Source organism: Typopeltis vanoorti, chromosome 9 (genome assembly GCF_054136105.1).
Source record: "Typopeltis vanoorti isolate ZY-2024b chromosome 9, IOZ_Tvanoo_1.0, whole genome shotgun sequence".
Classification (NCBI taxonomy): Eukaryota; Metazoa; Arthropoda; class Arachnida; order Uropygi; family Thelyphonidae; genus Typopeltis; species Typopeltis vanoorti.
This window is the reverse complement of record NC_143557.1, coordinates 97,296,132-97,305,304: the sequence shown is the minus strand read 5'-3', so window position 1 is coordinate 97,305,304 and position 9,173 is coordinate 97,296,132. Positions and strand designations below refer to the sequence as shown.

At 32.4% G+C, this 9,173-nt stretch overlaps 1 long non-coding RNA gene across 1 annotated transcript; it reads right to left on the bottom strand.

Moving 5' to 3' along the window:
* Positions 1-4,895: 4,895 nt before the first annotated feature.
* On the bottom strand, positions 4,896-7,303 carry LOC150103280 (uncharacterized). The gene is made up of 3 exons (XR_016548820.1): positions 7,282-7,303; positions 5,720-5,757; positions 4,896-5,245 (listed from the first exon to the last, which is right to left on the bottom strand). It is a non-coding gene; the product is annotated as an uncharacterized LOC150103280 (long non-coding RNA).
* Between the last annotated feature and the right edge of the window lie 1,870 nt (positions 7,304-9,173).

Here is a 9,173-nt window from a genome sequence, read left to right as displayed (position 1 = left end):
CTATCCATCCTTTCTGACATCTTGTATATGAATGAAGAAGGGTCCAAACTTTTAAATGAAGAGAAGTGTGTGTTAATACATGTAACTTACGGAAAAATATAATTAATTATAAATATGTCAAATTTATTCCGAACACCCTGTATATATATATATATAGTATTATGAAAAAAAAAATTGAATGACTAGAACCGAGATTTAATTAAAAAGGTTTTAATATAAACACACTACTAGTTTCGGCCTGTAACAGCCTTCTTCAGGTGACATTATAAAAGAAAAAACACTAAACATTGAGGGTTAAAAGACTATGAACATCATAGACAGTCTTTATACATAATTAGCATTAAAACGTTGTAGTTGTATTTGAAGCTGTTCTTTCGTTTGTTGCATTGTTGGGAGAGTGCGTGCTTGCTGCATCACGTGAACGCCAGTACATGATTACAGCTGAATGACTATCGGGGAGGTTGTAGCTTAAGTTGTTATTTAGATGAACAGGATTGAAGATGATTTCTCTCGATTCCACAATTTTTCTCTCTATTTCGTCACTGCAACGGAAGATGTTTGTAGATTTTTCCCAGCAGACTTTGTAACTTTGGTTATCATCATTAGGATTAGCCGAGAAAAGGATATGACTTGATAATGCACTTGCTCGCTGTCTCTTGTAACATATATATATATATATATATATATGTCTATGTAATTGCTTTGTAATTGATATTGACATCGATATGCAATATCAATGATATGATATTATATGGAATAATTTCAATTTTGAATCAATCCTAGGTTCGAATGTGGTGGAAGAACTAATAAGCAATGAGAATTGCGCTTATTTCTGATAATGTAATATGTGTTTGAGTAATAAGCAAAATCGTATTAGTCAGCTAGATTTAAATGTCACTATATCTTGATTTACTTTTGACAAAAATGGAAGCATGGTTATAAAAAAGAATTCTAATGAACGAAATAAATTAGAAAAGGTCCACAAGTAAATGAGAGTTTTATGAATGTCAATAAAATCTATTGTTTTGGAAGATTTTCTTCCAATAAAATTGATGATTGAAGGATACGGCAGCAGCAACAAATTAAAAACAAAAAGTGAAAAAGAGTCACTCAGAAATCATATCCTGCTTTAACAATAATTTTATAATCGTTATATGTGTTTCTAGTGACTTTATCTGCGAATCGTATGATTTTATGCGGATAAACACTAGTTGTAATCCAAAGTCGGTTAATGCACTTGATGACAATAACAAAACCTTTTCAGTCAAAAACTGTGAAACATCTTTTGCTATCATCTGAAATAATTCTCGTGAACACATTAGCGCAAGCTCAGTCAGACGTTTCTCACAATAATGCTCACTCCCTAATTATGTATGAAATATTTAAATTAGATACACTTCTTCTTCTTCTTTCGCAATGCCTTATTCCGTGTTAAACGAAGTCGGCGCTCCCATCTTTAATCTTCTTCTTCCAGATTCTCCGGTCCAGGGCATCTTCCCGACTCCACCGTTTCTCTCTAAGATCCTCTGCCACCTTATCCCTCCATCTGAGTTTGGGCCTGCCTCTTTTCCTCCACCTCCATACGCTCCACTCGTTTACCAACATACTCCTCACTCCTTCTCTCTACATGACTGAACCACCTCAGCCTGCTTTCTTGTACCTTCTTACCGATCGGTCCCACCTTGATCGTCCCTCTGATATAGTCATTCCTTATCCTGTGCTTCTTTGTCACACCACTCATCCATCTCAACATCCGCATCTCCATCTTCCTCTCCTGTGCCTTTGTTATAGGCCACGTCTCCGCGCAATGGAGCATCGCCGGCCTCAACACCATCTTATACAGCTTTCCTTTCAACTTACAACTCACTCTCTTGTCGCACAGGACCCCGCTCATCTTCCTCCAGTTCATCCAGCCGCATGTTATTCGGTGCTGTATTTCCTCATCCAGGTCACTCGACGACCGACCCAAGGTACTTGAATTTCTTCAGGGAAGAAATTATTATCCTACACTAATGTAGGATAATAATTCCACACGCTCTCAATGAACAATGGAAGATCCATGATGATATACTCGTGCATTATTTATTTATTTACAGGAGTCGAGAGACTCCTTAAATGGACTGGCTTAAAGGGGCGAAGCAAGAATGCTTTTCATCTTCCCCGTTATCTGTAGAGGACAGTGTATGTAGGGATAAGATGTTATCGAGCTATTAAAGCTATGATCATGGCAGGAGGGCAACAGCAATAGCCGAGCCTCAGTTAGAACTTCATTGGCTACAGCATTGCCATCCATTACCCTCCCAGGGTTTCATTGGAGTCGAGAGAATGTTTTACTGCCATTATATACAAAATATATACACAATAACTTATCCTTATTGTCCTTATAAGGACTGGCTTAAAGGGGCGAAGCAAGAATGCTTTTCATCTTCCCCGTTATCTGTAGAAGACAGTGTAGGGATAAGGTGTTATTTTCAGATATTAAAGCTCTGATCATGGCAGGAGGGTAACAGCAATAGCCGAGCCTCAGTTAGAACTTCATTGGCATCCATTACCCTCCAAGGGTATTAGATTAAATGAATCAATCACCGCATCTCACGGTCGATTGATTCCCAATATTACACAATAACTCATTGTGTTTAAATTATATATTAGATTCTATAATTAGATTTATAGAAGTGTTTAAATATATCCATAAAATTTTTTAAAAAGATCAAGAATTGTTTAATTTTATTTAAAATTTAAAAAGTAATATTAAAACTGCAAGTACTGTTTATTAAATATTTTTATATATTTAAATTAAAACATTCAAATGATTAGTTATATTCTAGTGAATGTATTCTATTAATCAATTCTTTTTCGATTTTTTGAAGTAATCTATCAAATTATTTAAGCAAGCTAACTATGAAATAGTGTACTAATTAGCGATTATAAATGCTTTATAAATATAGAAATTAAAATATAAATCCACTGTAAATGATATTTAGCATCATCAATTCTGCTAATTTTTCTAAATTCTTATCTATAGTGTAGTGTTTCAGTTCACGTAATATCAAAAGAAATCAAAAAATCTCTTTGGTTCCAAGTTCAGCAAAACGCATAGGGCTATCAAAAATATATATAAAATATTTGAATCTTAATTTATATTATAATTTATTACTGTAATTTAAAAGATGGTTTTGGTACAGAAAAATTTAATATTTATGTTTTAAATTAGCTCCAAACGTTTTATAGGAACTTGACACACCAGTTTCATATTTTAAAAAAATACTTATCCAAATATTCATTTTTTTTCTCTTTTCAGGTTGAATTAATAATCATAGGATTGCCTCTTATTATTATTATATATATATAATAAAAACTTGCATTATATTATTCCTTCAGTTATTTACTAACACTATTACATGCACAACACATTTCGATCGCAATGTAATCATCATCAGGAGTACTGTAGGTATTTAAAATTAGAATCGTTTTACAAAATTGCCAATAAAAATGTGCAGATCGAAACTGAAATTTAACTACAACAACATCTCCGTATGTTTATCTTAAATCTCAAATTCTCTTAAATTACATTCACTGAGACTTGACTAAATGCAATAATCCCACAATTAAAAATAAATTCTCAATTTTTATAAATACTCTCAAATCATAGTTCGAAAAGCACTGTAGTAAATAAATCACTTTCAGGGTTACTAAGATTAGCACAACAGTTCATAGATGGCAGCACGTACAGAAGGCATTTTCTTTACTAAAATACCGAGGGCTATCACTTCTTAACATGGATTTTAGGCCAGGTGGCCTGTTCCGGTCTCATGCCATCTCTTTCTTGGTCTTCCTATTCTTCTTTTTCCACTTATTTTATATTTGTATAATTTGTATAATATTTTCAGTAGTCTGCTGTTGTCCATTCGATTTAAATGTTCTATCCATTTTTGTTTATACTGTTATATGTAGTAATTAATTGGTTTTATATTCAGGAACTGTAAAATTTCTTCATTTACTTGGTATATCCATCTTTTTTTTTTTTTTTTTTTTTTTTTTGAGAAATTTCATTTCTGCTGTTTGAATTCGTTTTTCATTTTTCCTTTTTATGGTCCATATTTAAGAGTTCCTCACTATATTAAATATATTAGCTAAGAATGGATTTGATTTATTCGTTTATTCTATTCAGCCCAATGTGGTCAGATTAAAAAAATATTCATTATGGAATTAATATTCAGACATGCTTGAATCTGAACAATATTTTTAATCCCCTGAACTACTAAAAGGATTCAACTCTAAGGTAGCTCCTTATTTCACTGAGTTTTTTTTTTTTAATTTATTTCATGTTTGATTGAATTTTAATTTCAATGAAATTCTATAATTCCTCTAGCAGTAAGTAACACAGAGCGTAGCATTAGGTTTAAAATTTGAACTACCATATATATATATATATATTTCTTTGTGTTCTTTGTGTCAAAATTGTCTAGATTAACTCTAATTTATGTTATTATAAATTAACAAAGCGAGATAAAAGTTCTGAGTCCACAAAAAAAAAAAGAGGTAGAAAGACACAGTTATATGAATGCGGTTTTATTTTCTCTATGTACATATACTGACAGCACACAATAATACATCGCACTATTCAGAGTCCCAAGCTAGTCCTTCCCGTTGTTCAAACACCAAAGCACTTATTTCCCTGATAATCGGAGAATTCATCACAACCTGGAATAGCAGAGAGTCCGGGAAAAAAATGGCCGGTTACTAGAGTGAAAGACGCTACTACAGGCCTACATCTCAACGTCCTGTAGAAGGAATCACGCTTTGACCTTTGAGTTATTTCCGATGAATGAATCTTTGAAGTCAGGTTTACACTTCATTAGACTCGCTGTCCAAAGAGGACGGGGATCAATGGGATCGCTTTCTGAACATCTGCGTCGGTGTGTAGAGGGATCTTTGGATCACCAGCCAAGAGATTATCGTTCAAATAAAAGAAATCTCTGGCACTGTTACATGGAATGGATTCTTCGGGAAAGGTACATGTGAAAGAAAACTGATTGAAGACAGTCTGATTGCCACAGACAAAACTATACTGTTGAGTCTTGGGAGCCTCACCTTCTTCCAACACGGTGTGGCATACATGGAATATCTTGCAGTTGTTATCCACATCGGCATAATATCCGTCTCCACTACACGAAAAACCAGTTTTAATTGATCCGACCAGTATTTCTGCACCATCAGGCAAAGTGTAAGTTTGACGTTTTGTCTGAAAAATAAATTAATTAAAATCATAAAGAAATGAAAATATTCGGTTGTATGCAATTTTACGTAGAAAGTATTGGTGTTATGTTTTTAAAATATATTAGTATTAATAACTGGACATTCTCTTGATGATCGCAACAATGAGAGTCTAATTCTCTCTCCGTTCTGTTAGAATTAGGAAAGTGCAATAAAATTTTTCGTATTTCGCCATTCGTTGATATCTATTAATCTTTTCTATTAATTTTTTTAGTAATACCGTTTCTCTTATGATAATAAATGTAATAATATTATAATTAGAACTGGATGGTGTTTTATTTAAACTCCAGATTCATGAAATTTTTTTTTAATTTAGCATAAAATTTTTTATGCTTTATCAAAGAATATATAGAATACAATGATAATACTAAATGAAAAATTAAAAGTATTAGAGAATTTATTTATTTAAAACAAAATTAATATTAATATAAAAATAACTTACTCGAGAGAAAGCTGTAGCACATACCAAAGTAGCAAATACTGTAAGAAAAGAAAATATAAGAAAAATGAAACTTCATTTATATTCCTTCAAAATTCTAGGAATATAAAATAAATAAATAATAACATATATGCGAAATAAACGCCCACACCACTGTTCAACTTACATCCCAATACCAAGTGGGTGGTAGAGTGTTGCGAGAAATAACAAATACTTTTCAGGAAATACAAATAAGAAAGTTCGTTCAAAGAACAGAAGTAAGAATAGAAAAAAAAATTAGTCTGTGACTTATATGTAAAAATGCGGATTTGTAACTCATATTTTAATGAATTTAGAAGAAACTGGAGGAATTTGTTAATGGAAATATGTATAGAAAATGGTCGTAGCAGAAAATGAATATTTGCTTAAAGAATAATAGAGTGAATCAGTGATATAGCGATTAATTAATCTGGCACCTATTAAATATATACATATCGCGACTATAGTCTTAATCACAGCTATAAGGAATTGGAAGGGGGACCCTTGGAGGGTAATGGATGGCAATACTGTAGCCAATGAAGTTCAAACTGAGGCTCGGCTATTGCTGTTACCCTCCTGCCATGATCAGAGCTTTAATAGCTCAATAACACCTTATCCCTACACTGTCCTCTACAGATAACGGGGAAGATGAAAAGCATTTTTGCTTCGCCCCTTTAAGCCAGTCCTTATAAGGATAAAGGATTGGAAGAGACGTCTGGAGATTTGGAGATTAATACCCTTGGAGGGTAATAGATAGCAATGCTGTAGCCGATGAATTTCTAATTGAGGCTTGGCTATTGCTGTTACCCTCCTGCAATGATCAGAGCTTTAATATCTGAATAACACCTTATCCCTACACTGTCCTCTACAGATAACGGGGAAGATGAAAAGCATTCTTGCTTCGCCCCTTTAAGCCAGTCCTTAAATATATATATATACTGTATATAAGGATAAGGTGTTATGTTATGAAATGGAGAGGTTGAAGAGATGGTCCTTTTTAGGACTTCCAGGGTAACGAATGGCAATGCTGTAGCCAATGAAGTTTTAACTGAGGCTTGGCTATTGCCGTTACCCAGCCATGACTAGAGCTTTTAGCTCAATAACATTCAATCCACACAGATTTTCTTCATTCAGATGACCGGATAAAGAGTCAAGGACTCAGTTCATCGCCCAGTTCTTTTAAGAACTTAAGGTGTTATGTTATGTGTAGGCACATAACAATTAATAATTGTAACTACATAATTACTGGAGATAATATTTGTGGCCCAACTAGGAAATAAAATTATGTTATACAAACAATAGATAAAAAATTAACTATCTGGTTCAATTCAAACATCTTCGTAACTCATTTACTTGAGAAATATTATGAGAATAATGACCCGTCCATCATTAAGATAAGACAAGAGAGAAAACTGCAATTCAATTTGCAATTTGAATTGCAGTTTTCTGAAAAAATCTGAAAAAAAACAACAACTTAAGCTGTCATATTTTTATATGATTATTGATTATATTAAATATAAGTATAAAGAAGCGTGAATTGTACTCACCAAAGACTGCTGTTACCTTCATGTTAGTGCCTCTGTAAACAACGAATCTGCAATGCATAACGTTAGAAAGTATAGCGTTTTATAGTTTAGCTTTGTTCTAGGTTCAGCTGGATTTTAAAAAAAAAAACTTTATCTCAATATATATATAAATTGATATTTTTCTTTATTTTTAAATAAAATGAGTAAGAATGAAATCTGATTTCTGTAAATCTTAAAACAGAAATAAAAATATTTTTTGACACCAAAAATTAATATTTATAAATTCTATTGATCAACTTAATGAATTCTGCATAATATAATATATGTTCTCTCGAGTTTATCGATTATCGATTACAGCTCGAGTTGGATGAATGAATTAAATGTGTGTATATATTTTCTCTATCATGTGAAAATATACTGCTTAGATGAGTTTAATCAAGTTTTGTCATGAGTTGAAACAAGGTTGTTAAATAAGAATACCGAAAATTGATCTTTATATAAACTCCAACCTTCAAGTAGAGCTGTCGTGTACTGTAAATAGCGAAACATAGATAAACATTAGTGATCGAATAACGACATACTTACCTTAGTAAAGATGCAATGTGTTTAAGTGACTTATCGTCCCCAAATCATTCCTTTTATAGCCCGTCACTCTATTGCTATTTACACATCCCTTAGGATAGTTGTTGATCACGTGATTTAGACTTAGCCTATCGTAATGGCTCGTTTTCTCCGCATGCGGAAAGGTGTATAGCAAAGTGTGCCACGGATAACAAGAGATTAAAGAGCATACCCGGGGGTGAACCCAAAACACTAAATTCAGCTGAGCGTTTTCTCTTTGACCTCACACTCTCTTCCTGAAGTAACATCACGGTGTAAATTATTTGTCACACTTGCAAAAATATCCGAATACGATGGAAGATTACCTGGCTCGGGTTATGACATAACTAGTTTCAGGTTACAACGTGACAGCATGGGGACGTTTACGTTTTGAACAGCAATGAGAAACTGTTAGTGTCTATAAGTATAATGCATTGTGAGAATCTACTTTTAGTAGCAACGTTGGTTGAAAACTTAATAATAACAGCCCTTATAAATATATACGAACTATCAAAAGTTAAAATTTTCTGTTTATTATATTAAAGACCCAATATTATTTACTATTATTAATAAGACAAGAGAAATTACATTTTATTGCTTGCATTAGATAAAGATAATATAAGCTTCTAATTAAACGAATTATTATTTAAAAGTAATAAGTATTTCATATATAATACAGTCTATTTTACCAGCTTTTATATTTCGTATACTAGTTTTTATAGTATTTTCAATATCCTTTTCATTTCCCTTAAATTTCAAATGACCGTTTTAGAAGTACCCGGTGGGTCAACAGCTAAAACTGGTCGGTTGAGGATTCTTTCTCTCCTCTATCATTATTTCACTCTATCTTTTCTCTCACTCTCTCTCTGCTGAATCTCAGCGCCACCTTTATTCTCAAAAGGCCAACGATGAGACTTGAACTCAAACAATATATGTATAATGAATATTGCAAATATATATATATATATATATATATATATATATATATATATATATATATATATATATATATATATATATATATATATATATATATATATATATATATATATATCAGCTTAAGGATCTTCCTCAGCCATAGCCAAATTAGGTCTTGGGCGTAGACCGACCACACGTCATAGCACACGACATACAGCCATAGGATATACAGGAAGGCATAGGGCTAGCCACCTTATCCTCGGGAAGGATACGGCTTAGAAGAGCTGAAGTCAACTTTGTAACAGGCAGGCCAGTAGGGAGAAGAATATATATATATATATATATATATATATATATATATAAATATATATATATATATATACTAAGAAAAAATT